Consider the following 6,368-nt stretch of genomic DNA (forward strand, 5'->3'; position numbering starts at 1 on the left):
TGATAACTGCACAAAATTTTCATTTCTGGAATAGAAAAAGAACAGAAACACGTTTGGTAACTGCACAAAATTTCTATTCCAATTTTTAAAAAAAAAAAATTAAAAATAAGAAAAATGAATAAATTAGATATTACATAAAAATTGACAAGATCAAAATATTATTAGATTAATAATACATTTGATTAGGTGTAAGCATTCTAGTCGAATATGCTTGTAACATAGGTGGTATTGTAATGGAACGTGAGCTATTATTTTATATCTATGTGTGAGGATCTTTACTTATGTTTTATAGCGTATTGAATTTATGTAGCGCTTTGTTGGAATCAGTATTCAGAAACTGATGTTTTGAACTATAATTCTCAATAATATATTTTCTTTTTGCGAATTTTAATGTTTGGTATAGCAAATATTGCGAAAAAAAGCACACGTGATATTGTCAGCCAAATTAATTTATGCTCATTTCCTTGGGACTAAGTTTTTACTCTTTAACGTGGCTTAGGGATTTTAGTCTCTTCTAATCTTGACATAGATGTCGGGTTGGGGTTGAAAATTTTCAACTGTTGGAATGGTGCATGCATAGGGTGGCTTTATTGTCATTATGCATTTAGTTCATAGTATGCTCCTAAAATACTTAGTAAAGACCTCGGTCTCTTGCATTTTGAACCGTCGATGCATCCCATCTTGATGTTACTTTTTACCTTGCTTCTTCCGAATTACCTTGCTATCGTTATAAGGTTTTGGCTAATTTTGCTAAAGGGATGTGTTTTTCTTCTCCTCTTTTGCTTTTTTTCTTTCTTGACTAGCATTCAAGCTTCGGACGGCGGTTTGTAGGTCTTTAAGTGTCAACTATACAATAGCTTACCATTTGCTTCTCTTCTATTTGTCCATATTTATGATACATTCAATGGCATTTATGCTCATGGAGATAGAATTGGATGACCTTAATACTATTAATAGAAATGTATTCATAATAGTTTACAAACACATCGCAAAAGTTTTCACCAAAAACAAAAAACACGTCGCAAAAAGTCGGAAATAAAAAGTCATGGAATCTCTTGCATATTGTGATCCCTTGCCATCATATTTGCAATATTTTTCTTGATCATGTTTATCTCAGCCGCCTCATCATGTGATGCATCATCTACAACCTCGTCTTCTGTAGATCCAAGTGGATAATCTGGATCTCCATAAAGGGCAAAGTTCCTGTCCATCTTGTCTTGGTCGCGAATATAATTATGAAGAGTACAACATGCGATTACAACATATGCTTGCTTTCGAATTGAAAATGAAGGCATGTGTCTCAAAATGGAGAAACGATTTTTTAATGCCCCAAATGACCTCTCGATAACATTTCTCAATGAAGAATGCTTATGGTTGAACAATTCTTTTGCTGTTCTGGGCCGTCTCGTTCCACCCCTGTACTCATTCAAATGATACCGTTCACCTTTAAATGGAGTTAAAAATCCTGGAAGTGATGCATAACCAGAATCTACTACATAGTATTTTCCTACAAGAATATATACATAAATTTGTTATGATATGCAATAGCTATACAATCATAAAGAAAATCACTTAATATAGAAAAAACAAATACCTGGTGGTGGTCGAGGAAATTGCAATCGAGGAGTCTCGAGTGCTGCCGAGAGAACCCGACAATCATTGGCAGATCCTTCCCACCCAGCATATACGAAAGTAAATTTCATATCAAATGAACAAGCACACATCACATTTTGAGTGGTAGTTCCTTTCCTGCCTCTAAATGGGATTTGTTTTGATATAGGGACGGATGCATTAATGTGGGTGCCATCAATAGCACCAATGCAGCCCTGTGATTTTATGAAATTATAGCGTTAGACAATATTATCAACTATATATATTTTAATAATGTAAAATTGATATTAAAATCATACCTTGAAGTAACGTGCATGGTTAGGATCGATAAGAATCTCATCTGGAACAATATCAAAAGAAGGCAGCCTGATAATCTCTTTTGATAATTTGAGAAACGCTTTTAATACCAGAGTGAAGAACTTACTGATTGTTTGTCCCGAACGTTGAAACCTTTCACATAAATCTCTATTTGTGTTGTTGTGACCAACCATAGATAAAAAAATCCCAACTTGTTCATCTACCTTTACATATCGAGTATCTTTCAGCCAGCCTCTTGCCTTCATTAGATCACATAGGTTAAGAAAAACATGTCTTTCTAACCTGAATGCTTCATATATCCTATCTGAATGTCCATAAACAATTTCCCTTACCCATTCGGCTCCTGATAATTTACTGTCCCTAATAGGCTCTCTCGTATGTAAAGACATGTCCAAATTAACAAGAGTTAACCATGCTATTATTATGTCAATATCAAAGTCATCCAAATACCATTCAACTGCTTCTACCTCTTCATTAGACACACTATTTGATTCATCTTCCATAGTACCTATGCCATTACACAAATATAAGAAAATCAATATAGATATATGGAAAAAAAAATAGAAATCAATAACGTAAGTAATAGAGTGAAAAGGCAAACCAAATATAAAAATTCAGCACAATCCATCATATCCAAACCATAACACAAATGCAAAAGTCTGAACATCAATATCTTGAACAACCAAAAAAACAACCAACAACATAAAAAACATAGTCTAATAAAACTCCATGTAATCCACAACACATTTCCTAACATCCACTAAAGACGTTGGAGAAGTGCATATCTCAATTCAGATGGGGTTTTGATAAAAGCCTCCCTCCACGTGGCATTATCGCAGGCTCGCTCCACTACTTTGCTGTAGAGATCTGGATCCAACATAGGCATGGCAAGTAGGGCATCAATCACCACAGATATGGAGAATGGATCTATAGGTGGTGATGTCACTTGTGAGTTGATAGAACCACTCACAGATTGATTAACCCTACTTTTGATCATCTCTTGCAAAGCTTTGCAGGTGCTAGCAACACCAAATGATTGACTCTTCCTTCTCCTTTTAGTATTTGGAGTTTTATCCATCCTATGTTTGTCATGAACTGGAGTAGGAGTTTCGTCAGACATAACATCTTCCTCATTAACATGCTGTGCACCAAAGTCCTCTGGTCCATTGTCTGCATCATCACCACCAATGTTAAGTTCATCCGACATCACCAAATCTTCGGCATTTCCTGCTGCATAGTCCCCAGTAGCATATGTATCGCCAAATACAATACACAAGTCAGGATATTGAGAAAAGCCATCCTTCTTGAATTTCGCTCACTCAATATTATCCTGCAATTTTCACAATGATAACATATATCAGTAATACAATTAAACATATTTGATGTACATATATAGTGCTATGAAAATGGTCAAAGGTTAAATCATACCTTGATATGAGATTCCCATATGCTCGGATCATCAACAACTTTTTTGTTCACATTGTCCCAACCAAATCCGGATTGTGAAAGAAGCTTCTTGAAACTAGCATACTGCTTTCTCAATTTGTTCACCTTATTCTTCAACTGTACTGCAGTATATTGAAGTTCTGCTCGTTTGTTGAATTCTATCCGTATGTTATTCCACCCTACTTTGTTGAAAGTAGAAGAGGTGCGATTTCCTTTTTTGACCTCTTCTACCAACAAACTAACGAACAAGTTCGTTAAAGGCTCAGTCCACTTTGCGATGAATGCCTCTTTTTGGGATGCCATGTAACCTTCACTAGTTGAACATCATATGAGTTGAAGACAATTAAAAAGAAAGTGCAACATGCTGCTGCCTTCTTTTCTCATCACCATCTTTTAGACTAAAGAAAGACACAAGCATCAAAATGTCTTTATAGCTCTAAACATTGGATAGCTATTCAGTGCATAAACATTGGGTAGCTATTCAGTGCAATGTTTGAATTCTCAAATGTTTCATTCCATTATTGTATATTTTTTCAAGAAAATTTGCTCCTCAAAACAAAGAACCAGCAAGATCAGTAAACAAAGAACCAACAAAATCAGCAAAACAGAACTAGCAAAACAGGAAAACAGCAAAATCAGTAAACACAAATCAAGCTGAAACTACTGCAGAATTGACAGATTTCAAATGTGTTTTTCAGCAACCAACCGACATCCATTATGGGCGTACGACATATCAAATCGAAGCTCTAGAAGTGTATTTTTTATGTCTAGAAGGGCTCGAGGTCAAAAAAATTCATCTAGCACTTCGTTTCAGCCAAAACAGTAAATCCATCACAAAGATACGAAAATGCGAAGTAATACAAATCAAGCTCAATCAACCTCAAGTTCATAATCATTGATCATCAATCCACAAAAAATCATCCAATAACATCATCAATCACCAGATCTAAGCATATTATGTGAATCTAAAGTCGAATCCTAAGCTCGATCCGTGACTCTAAACATAACATCCAGCAGAAAATCAATTCCTTACCAAGCATGACTAAATCATTTGTTTGCACCAGCAACATCATATCAAGATAACCAGCTTTCTGTATTACTTGAATCCTCACCATACAAAAGCACAATTCAAGAGAAGGACAAGCAGGGAAAGCTTAATACAACATCACAGCAGAAGACAACCACTATCTCTAGACTCATAACCAAGATTCAAACAAAAAAGTACCAGATAATTGAACCACAAAGCCATTAGTGAGGACGGAAGTGATACAACAATAATTTTTAATAGGCAAACTAATCACACATGATAACAACAAATCACAGCAGTGATTCACTTTACTCATTAGTAACATCAATAACCAAGGATCAGGTACAAGAAAGGAATCAACTAGGAATGAGCTTCAAATTAACGAAAATATGATTACACTGATGAACAGAAGGTTGTCTACATATAACAGACTAACTACCTCTTTGCTTTCCTACTTGATGCGAGACTAGATGTTAGGAAAAAGAATCTCAGAAATACTTTCTAATTCCTACATGAGATACTCCAACAAGAAAGACAGTGAACATTGCAAACTTGTAGTTAAATCAAAAACCAAAGCAATTATCAGCACATAAGGCGGCATCCTCATTAAGGTGCTCTCATTTATAAGCGTTCATCCCCTTTGCTTTATAGTTTTGTAAGGTTGGGCATCCCTTGCTAGTTCATGAACGAATCAGATAGATATAACTTTGAATCTATGAGATATTTCTTGATCAGAAAATTGCCACAAAAAGTTTGATGAAGTACATACCCAAAGCTTCACACAAGCATCAATGACAACTAGAATCAGGCATATAAAAATAATAAACTGAACATGTTGTTCTAGTAATCAATACTTCAGCAGCATTGACAAATTACAGCAGAGTTTCAGGTATGCAATTGATAGGAGAAAATAGAGAAAGAGCGAGCGTCATATCGAAAGAGAGAGAGACAAATCGCATAGGCCTTATTTAATCTAAATCAACCATAAAATTCAGTAAATATATGTGCATAAGGCGCAACATGCTTATCTACATCCAAGAAATGAAGCTTTCCTTCATTTAACATGCATATCCCGAACCATTAGGTCCAGGTATCCACTCTACCTCCATTGATCAAGCGCGACACAAGCACGGGAGAAGCAACGTGAGAGAAGCGAGCACAAACAGAGGCAACACGACAGAGGCGACACGATTCAACTTCAGAAAAATTGAGAATCACCACTAGAACAGGTACAATGAGAAAGAATCAAAGTAACAAACCTGATTTAGGGCAAGACGACCACGAGGCGACGCGACCAGAGGGCAAGACGACCACGAGGCGACGCGACCAGAGGCGATGCGAGCCGGAGAAACTTGACCAGAGGCGACGGGATTGCAGGCAGTGGGATTGGAGAGAGGTGATGGCACTGCAGGTGGCAGATTCACCCCTTCACCTTTGTTTTGATGAAAAGTGAAAAAGTATAAGACTTCGTAAGTAACCAAGATGTCAGCACTCATGCAGTAACAAATCCTTAGCACCCAATAGGAACCTAAAAGGGCTGATATTTCCAAATAAAAACAAAGCCTTCCAAACACAGGACAGTGCCAGAGAACTCAAGTAATAGCTAAAACAACTCATTCCCACAAAAACCCAGAAAAAAATAACCCTCCCCAGCACCTCGAAAAACACAGAGAACATCCTAACCTGCATTTCCTCAGTGGTTTCTCCTATTAAAACGTAATTCACAAAGAATCCACCTCCAACAGACATCGCTTGACGCACTAGAAATGTGTCATACCGTGCTGAATCAAAACTCAAAACCCAATTCTGATTCAACCTATCACATTGCAGCATAAACTTGTTTAAATTTTTCGCACGTCACATAAATAGACAGCCCAAGAAAGCCTCATTGAACAGAATGTGTCTTAAACCTCAGTGTTCCCAAGCTTCAAGGAGACATCATGGCAATCACGTTCAAACGAAACCA

Source organism: Eucalyptus grandis, chromosome 3 (genome assembly GCF_016545825.1).
Source record: "Eucalyptus grandis isolate ANBG69807.140 chromosome 3, ASM1654582v1, whole genome shotgun sequence".
Classification (NCBI taxonomy): Eukaryota; Viridiplantae; Streptophyta; class Magnoliopsida; order Myrtales; family Myrtaceae; genus Eucalyptus; species Eucalyptus grandis.